The sequence below is a fragment of the Dipodomys ordii genome, unplaced genomic scaffold (assembly GCF_000151885.1).
Source record: "Dipodomys ordii isolate 6190 unplaced genomic scaffold, Dord_2.0 Scaffold146, whole genome shotgun sequence".
In the NCBI taxonomy this organism is placed as follows: Eukaryota; Metazoa; Chordata; class Mammalia; order Rodentia; family Heteromyidae; genus Dipodomys; species Dipodomys ordii.
This window is the reverse complement of record NW_012267362.1, coordinates 3,907,891-3,931,691: the sequence shown is the minus strand read 5'-3', so window position 1 is coordinate 3,931,691 and position 23,801 is coordinate 3,907,891.

Here is a 23,801-nt window from a genome sequence, read left to right as displayed (position 1 = left end):
AATTTTGTCCTCAGAGAACCCAGGGCACTGAAGGAAAAAGACAGAAAAACAAACACCTCCTAAGCTAATGACTACTCTGATAGGCAGAACCATAAGGCAGGGTGACAAAGACAAGGACAAAGAGAAGGTTGGTCTGTCCTCAGGGTAAACGGGAAAGCCACCTGACACACCTGACAGTAGAGAGAACAGTAGGCAGATAAGCTTTCAGTATTTTTATTTTTTTGGCCGGTCATGGGGCCTGAACTCTGGGCCTGGGCACTGTCCCTCAGCTCTTCAGCTCAAGGCTAGCACTCTACCACTTAAACCACAGCACCACTTCTGGCTTTTTCTGCTTATGTGATGCTAAGGAATCGAACCCAGGGCCTCATGCATGTAAGGCAAGCACTCTACCACTGAGCCACCTTCCCAGCCCCAGCTTTCAGTATTTCTTGAATCTTGTTTGTTCCTTCAAGAGCCAACAGCATCAAGTCTGATGATGATGTTGCACATCTGTATTCCCAGGTACTCTAGAGGCAGACATGAGAGGAACAGCAGATCAAGGTCAACCCAGGGAGTTAGTTAGACCTTACCTGAGATACAGGTAATACAAATACCAAAAGATGTAGAGGCTAAGGTCGGTGGTAGAGCAGGTGTCTAGCATACAGGAGGTTCCAGGTTCTATTCCCCAGTACCAATAAATGAATGAATGAATAACGAATAACTGAATGAGTAAATTTTATATATATAATATATTCACTATTCATTCATACACATATTATATGTAATGAACACATCTAGTTTGATTTATGTCTCTCTCCCATTCTAAGACTCAACAACATAAGGTAAAGCACTTTGTATTGAACAATACTGAGCAATATCACTGGCAAATTGTAACTACTGTTAATTAATATTTTTGCTATTAATATTGTTGCTACTGTTTCTCTATTAGTAATCATACAAATAGTAGTCCCTAACATTTATAGTTGGCTTCACACATTTTATTTGAGTTCTGCTTCAAATGAAGAACCTGAGATTCCAGTAATTCGTAATTCATTGGGAATGGAGAAACAACATCAGTTTACTGAAACTTGTGGAAAGTGATGCACATTAGAAAATGGGAAACAGTGTACCCACTCCAGATGCTTACCCAACTATCATTTGAGCTCCCACTCTACTTGTTCCTAACTACTCCAGTAAATTCGTTAACATTCTCATTTGCATCAATTAACATTCTGAGAACTCTAACAAATGCTATTCATAAGCTATGTTTATACTACATCCCTTCTCCTCTTTTCACATTTTTAATTATGAAAGGAAAATATGCTCATTATAGGTAAATGAAAAAATATAGACAACTTTTAAGAGGAGAGAAATTAATTCATACTTGTAAACTCTAGAAATAATCGCATTTAACATTTGATGGTACATTTCCATCTACTTAGTTTTCTGTTCATGTTTGTGCATAATTATATTCTATAAAACCCTGTACTACACTGTATTGACACTTGTTAAATATTATTATTATTTCAATAATTTTAGTGTGATTGTAAACTTACATAGTAAATGTCAAGTTAGTAGGGTTCCTATGTACTCTTGACTTAGCTTTTTTTAGTAGTAGCATCTTATAGAACTCTGATGCATATCTTAAAACTAATAAATTAACTTAATTACTATGTGTTTCTTCAGATTCCTCTAGTTAGCCTTTTCTGTTGCAAGGTGAAAAGTATATAGAGGTGATACAAACTACCACCATGTGTTGAATTGTCATATTTTCTTCTCCTAGGGTCTGTGACAGTGTCTTAGTCTCAATTCATCTTCGTATAACATATTTGAAGACTACTAGTTGGGTAGTTACTTGATTGTCCTCAACTTTGGATACTTCCCTATGATTAGGGCCTTTTAACTGCAATGATCTGATAGTACATTGTATCATTAGTGAGATTAACGTCAACTTTTGGTAAAGATAGTCTCTTTCATTTTCTTTTTATGTCTATTTATTTTTGTTTGTTTTGGTTTTTAGGTTTTCATGTTTTCAATTTTTTGCTTCACTATTTTTTTTCAATAAAAAGACTCCATAGTGCCTTTTTGAAAGTGAGTCATTCCGTCAGCTCCCTCTAAAGATATAGAGGACTGTTTTGTATCTCATGAAGGAGGATGACTTACAGATATTACTTGAAAATTTTCTCTGATTAAGATTTCTCTCTATCCTCTATTGACTCACCTATCATTTAGTGATACCAATATGGACTCCTGAAGACTCATAGTTATGATGTATTATTTGGAAGCTCAAAATGATCTCAGTTTGGCCATGGGAGCTCTTTCATGCTGGTTCTTGTGTCTTGGAAATGCCTTATTCTCATTGTTATTGTGGTAGCTGTTGTGAGCATTTCATTTCTTTCTGGCTACAAGATTCTTAGTGCTTATGTTACTCTATCTTTACAGAAGCCATTTCTCTCACACGTTTTCTGTGAATTGGAAATTTTTTTTTAAGTTCTGAGTATTATCCTTTCAAAGAAAGCACAATGTCCATAATCCAAGTAAATTTTTTAACCAAGTATATCTTTAACACAAGAGCAGACAGTTGAACAATCTTTAATTTTCTTTGTCCTACAATTTGTCCTCCTCTCTTTATTTTCATCACTAAAGTAGATTCTTCATAGATGAGATACTGGTTGACAGCCTGGTGTCTGAAATGAGAAACTGGGTTTTTGTGCTGGGTCCATCAATATACTTGCTTTGTAACCATGGGCAAAGAAGTTCATCTTCTGACCTCTTCTTATCACCCAAGGAATGGGGCTAGAGATATAACATATACCTTCTAGAATAGGTATTTGAGAAGCTTTAAATAATTAAATATTTACAAAGTACATGGAACTGCATTTGGCACTCAATAATTACTATATATAAGTATTAATGGTCATTGCTCTACCTTAAATATTTTAACCAGAAATTCAATACCAGAAAGATAATATCCAGTAACAGATAATACTATTGAACCTATATTATGAGAAAGGTACTCATTAATCCTCTTTATGAGCTATATATCCTAGTTTGAAATGAAATATTTTCATATGAATTATTAAATCTGCCTCAATGAGCATATTTTATTTTAATCTATGCATTATGCTCTAAGTGTTTACAAAAATTCAATTCCTCATCTAAACTTTATGAATAGAGAAAGAGTAGAGTAATGAACCTACCTATGATATTAAAATAGTAGGCACCTATTACAAATTTCTTCAACAGAACATACAACATGAAGAATACACCTTAAGATAGACTTGAGTAAAAATTACCATCTCTCTGATAGAAGAGATACGTATGTATAGAGACAGTAGACTTATAGGAAATCTCTGTATCTTCTGTTCAATATTTCTATTCAACAGAAGCAAGTTCATTCATGAATGTTGTCAATTCTTCCCTCCTTGATGTACATTCATGGTGGTTCTGATACCCAGAAACAATCTAATCCCCCTTTCAGTTTCTAACTTCATCACCAAATTATTTAAAATAATTTACAAGTAACTATTACTTTTGCTGCTGTTTTTGTTGTTATTGGATATCAGCACTAGGATTTGAACACAGAGCCTTGGCTCTGGTCTTTTTTTTTTGTTGCTCAAGGTTGGCACTCATCCACTTGAACCATAGCTCCACTTCTAGTTTTTTGCTTTTTAATTGCTGATTAGAATATCATGGGCTTTTCTGAATAGGCTGGCTACAAATCATGATCCTCAGATTTCAGCCTCCAAAGGAGCTAGGATTACAAGTTACAGGTGTAAGCCACAAGTACCCAGCAGAAGTAGCATTAGTGAACTTTTGAAACTAACTTCCATGAAAAGCTTTGGTACTTACATCCAGGTCTTCATACATCATTATTGAGGGATGACTCATCTCAAAACCAGGTTGCAGGAAGTGGCGCTGTAGCTCAAGTGGTAGAGCGCTTGCCTTGAGCTGAAGAGCTGAGGGACAGTGCCCAGGCCCAGAGTTCAAGCACCACGACTGACAAAAAAAAAAAAAAGAAAGAAAGAAAAATAAAAAACAAAAACAAAACCAGGTTGCATACAGGAGAGGACTAAGCTGACAGAGACCAATGCAAAGCACTTGATGTTGCTAGCTACAGACAGTGAACAGCCAGATCCATGCAGTACACAGCCAGCATACACTATCAGCTCTCTCTAACACTCAGTGGAAGCAGCCTCCAGTGATGGAAAATTTAACTGACACCTGTGCCACCATTGAGACAACCAAAGTCCAAATTGCATATTGCATCCTGACAACTTACAGATCTGAGAACAATGAAAATTAAATGCTAAAGCCAGACACTAGTGTCTCACACCTATAACCCTAGATGCTCAAGAGGTTGAGATATGAAGATAGCAATTCAAAGCCAGCTCAGGAAGGAAAGACCATTCCAATTAATCACCCAAAAATCTGGAAGTGGAGCTGTGGCTCAAGTAGTAGAGTACTAGCCTTAAGCAAAACAGCCTAGCAACAGTGCCCAGGTGCCCTGAGTTCAAACCCCAGGATGACACACACACACACACACACACACACACACACACACACACACACATTTTAAGTGTTGTACTTATGTATGAGCACTAGGGGCTCATGCTTGCAATCTTAACTACTGAGAAGACTAAGACAGGAAGATCAGGCAGGGGTAAAAGGCAGCCAGTGCTAGAAAGTTCATGAGAATCTTTTCTCCAATTAACAAATAAAAAGCTGGAAGTAGAGCTGTGTCCCATATAGTAGAATTCCAGCCGTCAGTGAAAAAGCTGAGAACAGCCAAGCTTTCAGTAATACACACACACACACACACACACACACACAAACACACACAAACACAATATTGCTTTAAAGTATGGGCGTTATGGTCAGCTTGTTATGTAAAAAACAATAATACAAAAACAGATGACCTTTTCAAATGTTTATACATTAAGGTATTAATGAGAAAATTTGTTCACACAAGTAAAAGCCTCAAAGTGCTAGATTATTAGGTTTTTGATGGTGGGGAGAATTTTCACAATTTGCAGAACTGAGATCATTTACATAACTTATACGTCATTAACACCTCTGTTTCCATTTGTGTCCAATATAATCATGGAAAATATCACAGCAATGTGATTGTATTTCACAACTAATACAAGTTTTTCATATCAAATATTTCAGAATAATGATAAAGAGCAATAGAGCCAGATGTTATTAAGAAGCAATTGAGCCAGATGTTGCTCATGATTCAAATTCAAATTGTACCATCAATTAAGCATCACTTGTGAATCACTTTCACTCCATATTTCCAAGATTTAATTTTGTGTTGAATCTAGAAGCTCTGCACACATTATATTTTTATGGGATTCTTGTCATTTTACAGTTAATTCCTTTAGGTGCTCAGTAATGTCAAGTTTAGCAAACCCTAACCAATCTTCAAAAATATCCAACGTGACATAGTTAGCAAGATCAATAGAAAGCCAACAGATTGGGAGAAGATCTTTACTAGCCATACAACAGACAAGGGTCTCATATCTAAAATATACCTGGAACTCAAAAAATTAAATCCCCCAAGAAAATATCCTCAAAGAAACAACTGCCCAATAAATAAGTAGGCTAAAGGCTTAAAGAGAAACTTCTCTGAAGAGGAAAGAAGGATGGCCAATAGACACATGAAGAAATGCTCAACCACCCTAGCCATAAAATAAATGCAAATAAAAACAACATTAAGATACCACCTCACTCCAGTTAGAATGGCAAAAATCAGGAACTCTAATAATAACAGATGCTGGAGGGGATGTGGACAGAAGGGAACCTTACTGTATTGTTGGTAGGAGTGTAAACTTGTTCAACCACTTTGGAAAGCAGTATGGAGGTTCCTTAAAAGACTTCACATAGAGCTCCCCTATGAGTCAGCAATTCCACTTTTGGGCATTTACCCAAATGTTTACAAACAAGACCACACTAAAGCTACCAGCACAACTATGTTTATTGCAGCATTATTTACCATAGCTAAGATATGGAACCAACCCAGATGCCCCTCAGTAGGTGAATGGATCAAGAAAATGTGGTATATATACACAATGGAATTCTATGCCTCCATCAGAAAGAATGGCATTGCCCCATTTGTTATGAAATGGAAAGACTTGGAAAATATTATATTAAGTGAAGTAAGCCAGGCCCAAAGAAACATAGGTCCCATGGTTTCCCTTATTTGCAATATCTAGTATATATATGAGTCAAGCAGAAAAGGTCAGATAAGGTGATGTTAGGAAAATGAACCCTAAGATATATATTCAAATGTTTTTTTTTCCTTTCATGAATTTGTTTCTAACACATTTATAAGATTATTTCTTTGTTGCTTTGTATGTCTCTTCCCCACATTATAACCCCTGCTTTCACTGTATTTGATGTCGGTATAATTTGTGGAGGGGAAGGGGAAAAACAAGTCATTTAAATAAGGATACAGGTGGACCCATTGCAACAATGAGAAGTACAAGTTGTCATGTCAAAAATGAACTTTACAATTTTGGTGGGGGGGGAGGATTGGGTGGTAGGGCAGGGGGAGGCTGGGAAGGGATGGGAAGGGGAAACAAAGGAGGAGGCTACAATGCTTGATAAGAAATATACTCATTATCTTGCCCATGTAATTGTAACCCCTCTGTACAGTATTTTCACAATAAAACATAAATAAAAATTTTTAAAATATATCCAACCTGAGAATCATTTGGAAAAAGTGTTTTTGGGTCTTGACGCTTACAAATTCTTAACAAAAGTCTATCTTTGGAATATCAATCCAATTCTGTATGAAGTAGCAGAAAATGGAGTCTGATCTCATTTCTTCACATAAAGCTAAAAACAGACAGGATAGACAGCTTGGATTTTATTAGATTCACCATTTGATAACATCATTTAATGTGGAATTCTGATCCACAACCAATGTGTACATCTGAAAGCCTCACTGCAAAGAAAATAATCCATATCTTAAATCTTAATTTTGTAATAATATAAATTGTATCCAAAAACTTTTACAGCATATGTATTTGTTTTTCTTCTCTGGACATACAATATTCGGTAGTCTCTCTAGTATCTGGTTTATATTCTAACATCTATTTATCTTAAGTTTTTAACCTGTTGTAGTTTACTTTTCTATTATATTTTAAAATTTTTTATATTATATATAAAGAGAAATTGTTTTTCCCCAAGTAATTTTATTAGCATACATTAGTTGTACAAAGTGTCTTCAACTGTGACATTTCCATACATGAAGATGATGGACCCCAAAAACCTCACCCTCTATCATTCTTCCTTATCCCTCTCCCTATTCTTAAGACAATTTCAACATGCTTCATTTTTCTATTTTCATAGATGCACAAAAAATACTTTGGCCATATGCACCCTTACATTTTCATCTACCCTTCCCCTCCTGATGATACCTGCTTTCCCCTAGGCCTTGTTCCAGTCTCCTGTCATTCACGTTTAACTGTATATTTCATGTATCAAGAAATTTCATCATGAAGAATCTATGTAACTTTAAAGAGAAATTCTTTTTTTTCTTATTTGTTTTTGTGCCAGTCCTGGGTCTTGAACTCAGGGCCCTTTGCTCTCACTTTTGACTTTTTTCTCAAGACTAGTACTCTACTACTTGAGCCCCATTCCACTTCTGGTTTTTTTTCCTGATTTACTGAAGATAAGTCTCACAGGTGTCTGTTCAGGCTTGCCTCAAACCATGCATCTTACATTTCAATCTCCTGACTAGCTAGGACAACAGGCAAAAGGCACAAGTGCCAAGCATCAAAAATAAATTGTTTATAGTCATAATATTTAATGTGCATATATGAAAATAGAAATAGATAACTTAAGGAGATTGGTAAGGTTGGTTCAAAGCTAGCCTCAGATTCTTATTTCCAATTAACAAACAAAAATTGGCAAGTGGAGCTGTGGCTCAAGTGGTAGAATGCCAGCCTTGAGCAAAAAAGCTGAGTATCCTGAGTTCAAGCCCCAGTAGTACACGTAAATTAATCAACCACTCACTCAATTTAGAAAGAAACAAAAATAAGGGAGAATAATGGAAGGTGTGACCTTGTCCAAGATGTGTTGTATTGATAAACTGATCAATTTAATAAAAATTCTTTATAATAAAATAATTGTAAAAAAAAACTAAACCTAAGAGGTTCTCATTTTCTGTTGTTGCTAAGGTTTGGGAATAACATAATTGTGTCACACCAAATTTAATATGAATGGAAGGATTGGTCCCTAGGCTGGCGGCACTGGGAGATGCTCTGGAACCTTCATTCAGTGCATCTTAACAGTGTATCCTTAAACATCAGGTTTGAGCTCTTGGGACATTATCCTCATGTGACCCCTGGAGCTCTTGTAAGAGTGATACAAAAAGAGTCTGGCCTTGTTTGTCCCTTCTGCTCCTGGTTTGAGACATGATTACCATGCTATCCATTATGAGGCTATTGAGCCAAGGAGGGTCCTATGACCACATAGAGGTTAAACTATGCTATTTGGACTCGGTTCCTTCAGAACCGTAATAAGTAATATCTTTTCTTCATAAATAACATGCATCAGAGATCTTATTATACTAATGAGACTTGACTGTGTCACTATACTTGTGTGACATTATCAGTTTCAAGGTTAGTAAGATAACAGGTATGCAATAAGGGAACCATTCTGTATCTTAGAACTTAGTGATGGAATGTCATGTTTAAAAAAAACCTTGTGTCTTTAGTCTTGACTCCTGTCTCTGGTGCTCTCTATTGTCTCAGCCATTGTGGTAAAGGGAACTTTCCTCTAGAGAGGGCCAGTGGCTGGGAACAATCAGAGTTCTCTATCCAAGAGCCATTGAGGAACCAAGGCTGAGATCCAAACTCCACAAGGAACTGAAGCCTATCAACAGCTACAGGATGAGGCTTAGAAGTGAATTATCCCTCTGCAGATGAGTCAAGAGCTCATCCCAACATTCGATTTCAATCAACCTCATAAATAACCCTGAGCCTGAGAGCCCAGCAAACCTGCACAGGAAGCCACAGGAATGCTGAGATCATAAATGGGGTCTGTAGCCATTACATTTAGCATAATTTGTTATACAGCAACAAATAAGTAAAACCTTCCTGAAAGTTACAGATGTTATCAAAGGAAAATGAAGATGACAAGGAATCTACCTAGAACTATTGATTTATGCCAGGATGACATTCCAGATAAGGAAGGAATAAACTTCAGGGATTCTCCAGTGCGTGTTAAAAGATACTGGGCCAGGCTTCTTTCCAATGGCTTTGGAAGCCTTATTTAATCTTCATATTGTTTAATGAAGACATAACATCTTTGAACTATTAGGTTCAGTTTGGGAGTCAGGTAGCTTTCCACTTTTATTTTTTTGTACATTTTTATTGTAATAATACTGTACAGAAGGGTTACAGTTACATGAGCAAGGTAATGAGTACATTTCTTACCCAGCATTGTTGCCTCCTCTTTTGTTTTTTCCCTACCATTCCTTCCCTCCCACCTCCACAACTACCCCCCAACCTCCCAACCCCCACTGCACCCCCGCCAAAGTTGTAAAGTTTGTTCCGACATAGTGTTTTGTACATCTCATTGTTACATGGGTCAACCTGTATCCTTATTTAAGCATTTTGTTTTATGCATTCCTCTCCCTGAATTAGAGAAGTGTATATACAAGATGCAGGGCACCGACATCAAATACAGTAAAAACAGGGGTTATACCTTGTGGGAGGAACATACAAAGAAACAAAAAGATCACATGGTACATTATAAATACAATAGAAACAATAGCAAGAAAGAAAAAACTTATTTCTGTCCCTATCTTGGGGTTCATTTCACTTAATATCATCTTATATGGTCCTATGTACATAGCTTTTGACCTTTTCTGCTTGTCCTACACAACCCAGATGCCCCTCAGTAGATGAATGAATCAAGAAAATGTGATATATATATGTATATGTATATACATACATAAATATGTATATATGTGTATATACGTATATGTATATATAAATATGTATATACATATTTATGTATATATATACATATGCATATAATGGAATTCTATGCCAACATCAGAAAAAAATGACATTGCCCCATTTGTTAGGAAATGGAAAGACTTGGAAAAAGTTATATTAAGTGAAGTAAGCCAGGCCCAAAGAAACATAGGTCCCATGGTTTCCCTTACTTGCTTTCCACTTTTAATCAAAGACATTTTCTACTAATAAAATTATTAATATAATAATAAACACATGTTCATAAAATCCAACTAAGTAGAAAAACTTAAATGAGATAAGAATAAGTCATACTCATCTTATTTTCTCTTAGTCTCTAAAGCACATTTGGGGGCACTTAATCACAAATGGACATTTACATAAATGCTAAGTGGTTTTGTAATTAATTCTGGGTAGCCAGCTTGATTATAGAATTTTGAGATTACCCTTATTTTTTCATGTACCCCATGCCTTTGCCTAATCACTAAGATCATTTTATTTATTACATGATATCTCTCTGGTCTTGGAGAATAGGCAATATCTCCTCTACACGTCTCTCAAAGAAGGAAAAGTTAATTCAAATATTTTAAGCCCTGCTATAAATATATCTTTGGCAGAATCACTACAGAATCACCAGACTTATTCTTTCACCACCAAAATTTATACAGCCAGTGGCTACTGTCTGTAATTCTAGTTACTCAGGGTGCTGAGTTTCAAGGATATTGGTTCAAAGTCATCCTGGGCAGCAAAGTTGTGACACTCCTTTCCAATTAACCATCAAAAAGCCAGAAATGGAGCTGTGACTCAAGTGGTAGAGTACTAGCCTTGAGCAAGTATACAGTATACAGACTCTGAATTCAAGCCCTAGGACCAGTACACACACACACACACACACACACACACACACACACACACACACATTTATACAGCACAGCAGCTGTATTTCTCTCAGAAAATCAAGATGATCCAAGCAGGTGCTAGAATTATCTTGGAATGGAAAATAAGAATGACAACTGGAGGTGTGGTTCAATTGGAAGAGCACCAGCCTTAACTGCATAGAACTAAACAAAATTCAAGGCCCTGAGTTCAAGCCCCCCAATACCCACCCCCAACACACACACACAGCGGAAAATAAGAATGTGATTCAGACTTCACTGGATTTGAAAAGAAGCAGAGAGTAGGCAATTTCTGAGATTGAATATCTGTTCTCTTTGTGTTCAGGTTTGTCCATCCCAGTTCCTAGTGACTATCAATATTTTTCTGTTACTACCATTTAACATTCTTCAGCCCCTTCACTTGTTAATGACTTTTCTCAAAACAAAGTCCTTGAAGAAACAACATGGAGGTTAAGGCTTCAAAGAAAAATTCTATTCAGACTAAAACATAAAATACTGAAAAGAGTAAGGACAAAAGAGAAAAGAGAGAACTCACATAAAAGTAGAACATTCCTAATCAAAGATTACATTTCAGTTTCCTGAGGTAAGAAAGAGTTTGACTGTAAAGGAAAGCAATTATGTACATTTATCCATGGTTCATACCTGTAATATCACTACTCAGGAGACTGAGATCTGGAAGATCACAGTTGTAGGCCAGGCCAAGCATCAAAGATTAAAACACTGCGTCTTCAGTTAACTAATAAAAATGCACTGCTAGAGTCTTGGCACAAGTGGTAGTAGAACGCCAGTTTGAGGACGTAAGGCCCTGATTTCAAGACAGCACTAAGACAACATGCACACATACAAGGGATGCAAATAGGAAACGATGAAGTAAAATTCTCCTTCTTTGCAGATGACATGATCTTATATTTAAAGAATCCCACAGACTCCACTCCCAAATTGCATGAGCCAATTTCAAAACTTTGACAACATAGCAGAGTATAAAATTATGTTTGCCAACAATGAGAAGAGCACAGCTGAAATCAGGAAAGCAACTTCTTTTGTAATAGCCCCACAAAAAGTAAAATACCTAAGAGTTAACTAAAGAATTGAAGGACCTCTATGATGAAAAATTTTAAAAATCTGAAAAAGGAAATTAAAGTTGAAATTATTAAGTGAAGTAAGCCAGGCCCAAAGAAACATAGGTTCCATGGTTTCCCTTATTTGCAATAACTAGTATATGTCTGAGACAAGCAGAAATGGTCAGATAAGTTGATGTTAGGTAGAATGAACCCCAAGATAAGGATTCAAATAGTTTTTCTTTCTTGCTATTGTTTCTAACATATTTATAAGATGATTTCTTTATTGCTTTGTATGTCCCTCCCCCACAGTATAACCCCTGTTTTCACTGTATTTGATGTTGGTATAATTTGTGGAGGGGAAGGGAAAAAACAAATTGTTTTAATAGGGATACAGGTAGACACATTGCAACAATGAGATATACAAGTTGTTATGTAGAAAAATGAACTTTACAACTTTGGGGGGTGGGGGAGATGAGAGGGCAGGGATGGGAAGGGGAAACAAAGGAGGAGGCAACAATGCTTGATAAGAATTGGACTCATCACCTTGCCCATGTAATTGTAACCCTCTGTATAATATTTTCACAATAAAAAACTTATTAATTAAAAAATTTTAAAAAGAAAGTGGAAAAACCTCCCATGCTCCTGGATTAGAAGGATCAACATCGTGAAAATGTCAATACTTCCCAAGGCTATCTACAAATTCAATGCGATACCTATCAATAGTCCAACCTCATTCTTCAAGGAAATAGAAGAGGCAATCCAGAAATTCATATGGAACAATAAAAGACCCCAAATAGCAAAAACGATCCTTAACAGAAAGAACAGTGCTGGAGGAATATCAATACCAAATTTCAAACTCTACTACAAAGCCATAGTAACCAAAACAGCTTGGTACTGGAATAGAATTGAAAACCCAGAAATGAACCTACTGACCTATAGCCATCTAATCTTCGATAAGGGCTAAAAAAAAAGTAGAATGGAAGAAAGACAGGCTCTTCAGTAAATGGTGTTGGCAAAATTGGTTAATCACCTGTAGAAAACTAAAGCTAGATCCTTATATATTACCCTGCACCATAATCAACTCCAAATGGATCAAAGACCTTAGAGTCAAAGAAAACACCCTGAAAACATTACAGGACGGAATAGGAGAAACACTAGGTCTCCTTGCCACAGGCCAAAATTTTCTTAATAGAGACCCAGAAACACAACAAATCAAAGAAAGGTTGGACAAATGGGACTGTATGAAGCTGAAGAGCTTCTGCATTACAAAGGACATAGCTGAAACCAGCCTCCTTTTTCCTCTCAGAAGAACATTCCATAGAATACTACACAAAGGAGTCATAGAGGATAAACCTGGGAATTTAGTCAATCGGTAGTTGAGCAAAGAGAGAAGAGATTTAAGAATTCTACTGAAAACAGAAGTTTACATCCATCAACCTTCATAGTTAGCATGTCTGACAGGTAAATTTTAAACAGTTTTTTTTCCCCTGAGAATAGAAACAGAGCAAGAATATTTTCATAATGAGATGGCCTGTGTTATTTTTGAGGTAATAACAGCATGGCTACATAGTGCTATTCTCCAGTTTATAGAAACTGTTAGTGGCTTTTATTGTTGAATGTTTTATATCTTTACCCAGGGTAAAAAAGAATAATCATTTGTAAAGTGTCTCTTCGAACTGTCCTCACCCAAGAAAGGTTGAGCTCTGGAGGAACAAGAAGAAATGACGGAGGTATGCATTGAGATACGCATTGAGGGGGTTCAGGTGAGAAAGAATGAAGAGAGATATAGTTTCCAGAACTTCAAGAATCATGAGAAACCAATCCCTTAACGCACATGATACATCAGTAATTAGGTTTCCCGCAAACATACTTGTGTCCTTACTCATAATTCACAATCTCTCCACTATTATTTTTAAGATCCCATCCCAATTTTTTGAGCAAGAACTAGTACTAGTGATACAGAAAAAGATAAGCACTAATCAAACCTCATCTGGGCATATGGCCAACATTTGTTAGATCATAACTTAAAAATGAAAATGATTTGTTGTGCTTCTGTGTCTCTATTAAGAAAATTTCGGCCTGTGCCAGGGAGACCTAGGGTTTCTCCTATTCCATCCTGTAATGTTTTCAGAGTGTCTGCTTTGACTCCAAGGTCTTTGATCCATTTGGAGTTGATTCTGGTGCAGGGTGATATATAAGGATCTAGCTTTATATGGTATCTCCTTTCCTTCCCAGTCATAAATAACTTGGCCTTCAAAACAAATGCTTTGCTGTCCCTGAGGGTTTTTTTTTTTGCTGAAGGTTGGTTCTCTACTACTTGAGCCACAGCTCCACTTCCAGCTTTTTTCTCAGTAATTAGAGATGAGTCTCATGGGCTTTACTGCTCTGGCTGGCTTTGAAAAATGGTCCTCAAATCTCAGCCTCTTGTGTAGCTAGGATTACAAGCACAAGTCACTGACTCTAAGCAGTGCTATTATTTTTTACACCATGTTTTGAGAAGGTAAATTTTTACTACACTTCCATTTATATTCTTTGGGACTCTTATTGGTAGGTTAATCTGCTTTTATTGCAAATAAATCTGTTTGGAGTCTTAATCAATGAAGGTATAAATATCTGGATATATAATAGATTCAGCTCATTTCTTTCAGGTTTAAAATTACTATTTAATATGATAGTATCCATGGCTAAACCAATATTGTATATTTGAGAATATGATACTAGGGTCCTTAGAGAATATAAGGCAATTTATCTGTTCAATACTTAACCTTCATCCTAAATTACATTTAATGAAGCAACATGGCATGAGGTGATTCCTAGAAATCAGGTCAAACAAACATATGATGAATGCCTTCAAGGGGACTCTTTATGCATTGTATAGGAGAATGCAGAATTAGGTGAGCCTTTCTTTCTCTAACATTGCATATTCCAGAGCCAGAGCTAAAATTAATACACAAATAATAGTAGACACAAAATGCAACTCTTGCTAAAATAAAGTATATGAAAAATTATTAAACACACACTGAATAGATTACTGATTCCTACACCCAAACATCGATGATTTGAAGCTGAGCTGAAAAAGGAGAGCGCTCAGTAGAGCACCCTTCAACACACTGACAATCAGTTGCTAAAGTTTATTTTCAAAGTTATGCATTATTCATTTTAAATACAGTTGCTCTGTATCTGATTTCTTATAGAATTGTGACTTTATTTTTATTTTATTATTTATTATGGTCAAGTAGTTATATAAGGGGGTTTCCATTCCACACGTCAGTAGATGAATACAGTGCGTATTGATCAATGTCATCTCTTCTATGTCTGTATGTGATATTTAGCTCTCAGATTTAAGAAGAGTAAAGTTTGATTAAACGAACACCATTAAGCAGTTATACAATAGTAAAATTACAATATCATTGTTGCTCTGTCCCCAGTACCAGGGTGAGCATCACAGAGATTGCTAAGGCACTGTCAATGCTACACTGAAAACCTTGAAGACTGGGGAACTAAAGACAATCCCTTCCATGATAGACGTTGAAAGGGAACAGATACTTAAATTGTTGCTGTTGCTTTTCTGGACTGTCCATAGAGGTCACCAAGTTCTTGGCTCCCTCTGTGAAGGTGTGTGTCAGAGGGTCTACAAAGCTGTCCAGAAACCTGGGTACACTGTAGCAGGATTCCCTGTGACATATCTTCCAAAACAGAAGCCCAGTATATTTTAATATATGGAATTTTGGAAGGAGGCTAAAAAAGCAAAGAAGAAATAGGAGGTTGGACTCTCAGTTTAATGAATGTCCACAACAATAGTTTTATGATTATTCTTACTATGATTATGATTACTATTTGATGATAGTCCAATTAATGTCTTCAGTAACTATTGCTCACATAGCAATTGTTAAGTAATTCATATTTATTATATAAAAATAGTTACGGTTAAGGGAGTAAGAGATACTGATTGATACTATAGTTGGAAACTCAGTTCTTATGGAGGATACACATTATTTACTATTTACTAGCATTGCACTGAAAGGCCTATAAAGCTTGTTTCATTACTATTGATGTTGTTATGATTGTCCCTTCCTTTCCTTCCTTCTTTCCTTCTTTTCTTTCTTTTCTTCTCTTTCTTCTCTCTCTCCCTTTTCCTCTCTTTTTCCTCCCTCTCTCCTCTATCCTCTCTCCCTTCCACTCCTCTCTCCTCCCTCTTTTCCTCCCTCCCCCACCCCCGCCCTGTCTGCCAATAGTAGGGTTTAAACTCAGAGCCTTATACTCTAGCTTAGCTTTTTCTGCTCAAATTTACCACTTTGGTTTTAGGCTGGATAGAGATGAGTCACACAATTGGATTTTGGCTGGATAATTGAAGATGAGAGTCCCACAGACTTTTCTGCCTGTGCTGGCTTCAAATTGAGATCCTCAGATCTCAGCTTCCTAAGTAGCTCGTATTACAGTTTGTGAGGCCTGGCACCTGGCTTCTTGTTTTATTCAGGTTTTCAACAGGACCTCATTACTCAGTACAGTCTGGCCTCAAATTTGCAACACCTCTGCCTTGCTAATGCTGAGATTAAAGGTGTTTGCCACCACTCTGCTTTTAAAACATGTAAATAGATATTGATCATCACTGACTTCCCAAGGTACCTGGGCTACCTCAAGACTAGAGGAGTGTTGAATAGGACTTGAGGCCAGGCAAGGAGACAGTGACAGTGACGATCTGACTGGAGCCAATATATTCAAATCATAAGCCCAAGGGGGTGCCAATGTCTACTGCTTTTTGAAGCACTGAGATTACTCAGAGGTTAACTTAAAAAGAAATCCCATTGATTAGGATGCATTGTACCCATAAATTGATTAATTTTTGTTAAAAAAATGCCCAGGTGCAAGCCTACTGCCAGAAGATATATAGATACTTTCTCTAAAAACTTGCCTTGCAGAGTTTAACCGGTTCTCCAAGAGCCATGAGGGCTCAGGAAGGGGCATCGTCCCTCTCTTGGATAAAGTTTATTTCTGGGTCCAGAAGCAGCCAATTACCAAAAGTCAAAAAGAATTCAGGGAGATGCTCCAGTTGCCAGTCTGCTCTTAGAGAATATCCCAGCTCTTCGAATTATTGAAATCAATGTGCAGAGAAAGATTCATACCCATACCCCTGATGAAAATATTGTATTGAAAACAATTTTTAAAGGGGGGGGAAGTACCAGAGAAATACTTGAGTCGAATAATTTTTAACTTAATAAATAATACACATCATAAAAGATGTATTTATTTAGTAAACACCAAGGACACCACCACATCAGTCACCAAATAAAAATCTCACTCTGGTTTTGTAGTTGAATAATAAATACAGCACCTTAAAACATCTGACTGCCAAGATGGATAAAAGAGCCAACACAGACTGACCTAGACTCGGCAGCTTTGACCGCCTCTAGGGGAGAAGACAGGCCGGATGCTGAGTGATTCGGCTGCATGGAGGAGGGAACACTGAATAATGGATGCTCTCCAGAGCTCTTGGTGGGGCTGCAAAACTGCCATGGGGATAGGGAGGTGTGGGAGAACATTAAGGTTCTTGTGGCATCCAGGGAAAACACAGAGAAGAGATTGCTTATAAATCTTTCAATACCATCCCCCCCACCAAAAAAAACAGGCTACCAGACAAGAATTGTATTCATTTTTGCAAAAGGAAAAAGAAAAAAAGAGCATTCATTCTCCTGTAAAATAGCCACTTATTTAAAATGAATGTGTTGATGATATTAGATCTAAATCTAAGAACAAGGGACTGGTAATTAACTATTTATATCCATTCATGCTTTAACCATAGCTAGCAAACTAGCAGAAATGAATTGACAGGACATATTTTTTTTTTGGGCAGAGGGAGGGTTGGAAATTTTCAGAACTGGTTCCAAAGGATGCTTTATTGATCAGAAGGGCTGCTAATATAAATGAGCGTGTGTGCTGAGGTAGCACTACTCTCTCCAATAGGTGGCTGTGGGCAGAGATCAACTTCCATGCCTTCAGCCGGCTGCTCACTGCACAGCCGTTATCTGCGCGCGCTGACACATGTAATCTAACATTCTCACTTTACCACAGCCAGAGAAATTGCTTGACAATTTGATTACAGTTTCTTGTCAGCTCATGCACAGAATATTTCTGTGAGCTTTCAAGCAATTGCAAAATATTTTGATGGGGAAATGATAGTAATCCACGAATAAAAAACATCTTCAAAATATTGATTTCTGATAAGAAATCAAGATCTGCATAAGGAAAATGACTTGAAATGCCTCTGGAGAAGTACCTACCAGAGGACAGAAGAGGATGCAAGCTGGGAGGGCAAAGGATAGAAACTACAAAAGGCAGCAGAGCTTATGACATAAGAGCCACCTTTGAACACACTAAACCACCACTCTACTGGTCCAGGACATAAGGTGTATTTGTCCATGTCATTTCAGCAATATTCTTCCTCCTCCAAACAACTAAAAGTTATTGGTGACATATGCTGGTAGAACTTAGAGAGGAGAAAGAAATCAAAAATGAAACTTGGTCATCAAGTAGGCAACTTTCCTGGGTTTTATAAGTCACTGTGTATATGTAAATGATCTAACCTCAAGTGTTAAAGGTGATATCTAATATACAAGAATTTTGCCTCTTTATTGTAGCATAGAATGAGACTTTTTCAATCTCTGAGTATGCCTCGCCCTTGGTGCTCCCTAATAGAGATGTGAAATAGGATTTGTCTTGAATTATTGACCTTTCTTCACGAAATGAGAATATGTCAAGGAAGAACTCCATATTCTTTTTGTGGTCTTAGAAATCAGTCATTCAAATAGTTACTAGCAGCATTTTAGGCACTTCTATATAATGGGAGTTCTCAACAGAATAATACAAAACTGAAATTATTTCCACAAATGAACAAGATAAAAATGAGCATAAGATCAGACTGAAAAAAATAATCAAGGAATTTTAAATGGAAGAAAATGTTCCAAAATGAAAACCTATTACGATAGCCCTGGAGCTAAAGGTAATTTATGGACAGCCCAGTAAAACATGTGTACCTCAATAATGCAATCAATCACTTCACCTGGAATCTAGCCACTCAGCAGTGTAATTCTCTCAAATGAACCTCAATTTTTTTTCAAGCTGCTATTAGTCAAATAGCCTTTAATGACTTCTACTTTTAACCAACAGTGAGGCCTACTTAAACCTATAATTTGTCCTACTGTTTTTTTTTTCTTAAACAGGCATGTAAACATAGATGCTGACATTGCTGATGTGGGGAACTGGGAGGCCCATGGTAATAGTACCTGAACTTTGAAAGCATAAATTATTTAAGGAAACATTTCTGTCACTTTCATTTCTTTTCATTTTTACAACAGTTTACATAAAGTAAAATCCATACTCTTTTAATGTAAGACTCAGTGGGTTTTGACAAACACAGATAATTGTGTCATTACCACCATAGTCAAACTAAAGAATCGCTGGATTGTCTCCCCAAATTTCTTTCCTACTCCATTACCCTGAGCCATTCCCAGAAATATCCATCCCCACCAGCAATTCACCTGTTCTCTAGCTCTATACTTTTGCCTTTCCCAGAATGTGATGTAAATGAAATCTTTCAGTGTATATCTGAAGTCTGATAAATACCCAGGAGCTGTTCCTCTGGCTTGTATAGTCGGTACATGTTGAACTTTATGAAAACCTACCAGTTCAAACTATTTTGAAAAGTCACTGCACCATTTTACTTTTTTATTTTTGTGTTTCAAGGAGTCTTCTTATAGCCCAAGATGGCTTTGAATTTGTGATCTCCCTGCTTCAGACTCTTTACTGATGGGACTACAAGCACAAAATACACACAGTCCACTTTATTTATTTGCATTATTTCATAGGAGCTCAAGTAGTTTTACATCTTTTCCAGCTATTGGTATGTTTAGTCATGGGTTGGTTGGTTTTAGCTACTTAAATACACGTGCTGCCATGTCATATTGAAATTTAAATGTGCATTTTCCTAGTAACTAAAAATGTTTGATCTTTCTTATGAGTTTAAATGTTATTCTTATATTCTTTTGTGAAATATCTGTGTAATGTTTTGCATATTTTGAATAATTTTATTAGTGCATATTAATTGCACAAGGGATTTAATTATGATAGTTCCATACATACATATAATGTATGCTGATCAAATTTAACCCTCTACTGTACCCTTCTGTTATACTGCCATTAATACTGTATGAAAATTTAATGTTTCATCATGTCGACGTGTTTCTTATTATTTCATGATAAGCAATCCTCTCTGTTATGAGATTTCAAATCTTTTCTCCCAAACTCTTGTTTTAATTATTTTAATGGTGCCATATATAAAATTCCTCCATTCAATTACAACTATTTCTTTAATTCATGATAATTTATCCTATTTATTCCTTTTATCTATTTATCTTTTTCATCAGTAGTAGGTTTTGAATTAAAAGTCTCACCTTTGCTAAGCAGGTACTCTGCCACTTAAGCCATGTTCCCAATCCTGTGTTTTTGATTCTGAATCTAAAAAAAATCTATGTTTAATCTGTAATGAAAAATTTTAAATTACAGATTATTCACACATATTATTAACATTTGGAGGAATAGTAATATCATTTAAATCTTTTGAAATCACAACACTTCCCCTGAATTATAACAAACCATGTTAGTATGATAGTCATTCATTCATTTTCATTCACTTATCAAACATTTACTCATAGGCCAACTATGTTCTCATTACTCTGCTCCTTAGTGTAATAAGAACAAAACTTAAAATGTGGTTCTTCTCATAATAGGATTCTGCAGGAAGCAACCAGACTCTGTCTTTCCTCTGAAAAAATAACTTCTTTGTCAATTTCTGTCTGATTTAAGTATTTTGTAATGATATTGCCACTAACAGACTGGTAAATTCAAAGGAAAAAAATTTAGATAAATTGAAGTTAATTCCTGTCGAGTCCAGCTCTCAAAACAAAAGAAACCATCCATTTCCTCCCAGCCAGTACTGTGATCAGCAACTTTATACTTACTTTGGAGCAAGTATGAGACAGGAGTTTATGAGACAAGATTTTCCTCATAGGTATGATGTGGGAATAGATCCTCTGCTTCTGATCACAAGTTACAGAAGAGACATTCAGAACCATTGATGTGGTACTGCCTGTCTTCACTGCAAACTCATCTCTGTCAGACTCAAGTGAGTTCCAGAGAGATTTAAGGGCCAAAACACCTTCCTTTTCTTTTGTGGCAGAAATTAAAGATGAGGATAGGCAACAGAAGCTACATAGACAAAGAAAACTAGAAAATGTGCAGTAAGAGACAATGTGGCCTGGGGTCTAAAATCCCAATTTCAATCAAAGATGCTAAGAAAGAAGTACAGGATAAGAAAAGAGAAGTCAATACTTCCAGCTGGTATCAGTTGCAGATGAAGTCCATGGCAATGCACACAAGCAAATAAATCTTCCTGACCTAGGTAAAGGAACCGACTCTGAATTTCCCATTACCACATTCATAGATTTGAATGATCACATCTCAAGGAAAAAAAAGCTATATAAAAGGAAGTTCCATTCATAGATAGATAGATATAAACTATAGCACAGCTGAAGGGGATAAAAAATGGAAGCAAGAGAAAAATTTATCCTGAAAAGAAAACTCCTTGGTATTGTTGGTATAAGCTTTGAAAAAAAATTCTGCTAAAAATCCCAAAGGAAAATAAGGAGAAAAGCAAGAAAATAGGACATGAGCAAGTGGTAAATAACAGTAAATGTAGAGAAAACCTAAGAGCAGGCCCAAAAGATATTCTAGAATTGAAAAGTATAAGAAATGAAATGAAAAATTTAGAAAAAGGATTGACAGGAGGATTTTAGCAAGAAGAAGAAAAACATCAATAAAGTTGAGATACAGAAACAAGCAGTATCAACTCAAAGGAAAGACAAAAATAAAATTAAAAAAAAACAAAAAAAGGAAAGTAATAAGGAGACAGTGTCCTGTGAGCCAATATATGTACTGTGGAAGTTCCAGAATTAGAAAACTTTTCCTTTGAGATCATCAGCAAGGCAAAGATGAGCACTTTGGATATACTCTACACAGTGATAGAAATTCTAACCAAATCCTTTAGAAAAAGATAAGAAATAAAATTAAAACAAATTGCAATGGAAATACTAAAATTATTACTGTGTAACAATAATATGATCATATGGTTAGAAAACTCTAAATATGACAAAAAAAGGTTAACAAATGAATACACTCTACAGGGCAATGAAATATAAAATTAATACCAAACAACCACTGTATTTCTGTTCAGTAATAACAATCTGGAAAAGAATAGTCCCATTTTCAGTAGCATCCAAACAAACAAAATACTTTGGCATAAACAATAGATGGGAAAGCTTTGAAAACTCTGAAACATTGCTGAAGTGTTTTAAAGAAGTAATAAATAACACATTCCCCATTCCATGTTTGTAAGTGGAAAACTTAATATTGTTTCTTAATACTGTTTTTATGTCACTACTTCCCATGTGATTACTGATTCAGTTCAATCTCAAATCCCAATATCATTTTTTTTACTGAAATAAGAATTTCTATCCTAAGATTTATATTTAATTTCAAAGAACCCTATTTAGTCAAAACAATACTGATCAAGAGCAATAAAGGTATAAGAAACACTCAGCCTTCCTGATTTTAAATTTAGCTGCAATATTTTATGTTAATATGATTCTAGAATAATTTTATAAAATAAAGTAATAAACCTGAAAATAAAGTCAAAATGAATTAAAGAATGCAATGGAAGACCTAAAACTATCCAACTCTTGAGGGAAAAAATAAGACAAAAAGTTCTACAACATTGGAGTTGGCAGTAAGCAGAGATATGATATCAAAGACATCACACACAAAAAAACAAATCAACAAAATAAAAACAGGCATTATAATTTTTTTTGTCAGTCCTGAGGTCTAAACTCTGGGCCTGGACAATGTCCCTCAGCTCTTCAGCTCAAGGCTAACACTCTACCACTTGAACCATGGCACCACTTCTGGCTTTTTCTGCTTATGTGGTACTGAGTAATCGATCCCAGGGTCATGCATGCACTCTGCCACTGAGCCATCTTCCCAGACTGAATTATAATTTTTAATGTTTGTCAAATGACAATATCAACAAAGTATAAATTCAATCCACAGAATCAGATATAGTATTTGTCAGTCATATTTTTAATACACAATGGTTCTCTTTGTTTTTTGGCGCCAGTCCTGGGGCTTGAGCTCAGGGCCTGGGTGCCCCTGAGCTTTTCTGTTCAAGACTATGACCCTACCACTTGAGTCACACACATGAACCTTGAGAACGCATTAAAGCTGGATGTATTCTACCTCTCTCCACTCACCATCTACTCACCGAGGAGATGGGCACAGTCAGCGCAGGATGGAGAATCACATTGTCTTTTTGTTGGCTGGGCTCACTTCCGGTGAGTCTCTCTTAATGATCATGTGGCTGTTCCAAGTTTTCTAGATTTTAATGCATACAATATGATTTCTAAAGTTATTTTAAATAACTTTATGTGTTGCTCAACTCAAAAAAGAAGAAAAGAAACCATCTGATCGAAAGTTGGGGGATAGGGAGATGGACAGGTCATTCTGGACTTACGATAAGGTTGGTATTCAAAGAGCTTTTCAAGAGCAAGTTTGCCTAGATGTAACTTTTGCATTATGGCTAACTATATATCTTCCATATTTCAGATAGAACTGCACTGCAAGACCTTCCATTCTACCCAGATGTGGTAGGGTCTTTCTCATCCTGACGGTATTTATGTAGTATACTCTATTCATAACAGATATCAGACAGCATCTCAGTAACATGCCATGGATTTCAAAGGTCACATACACCATTGTCTGGAGGGACC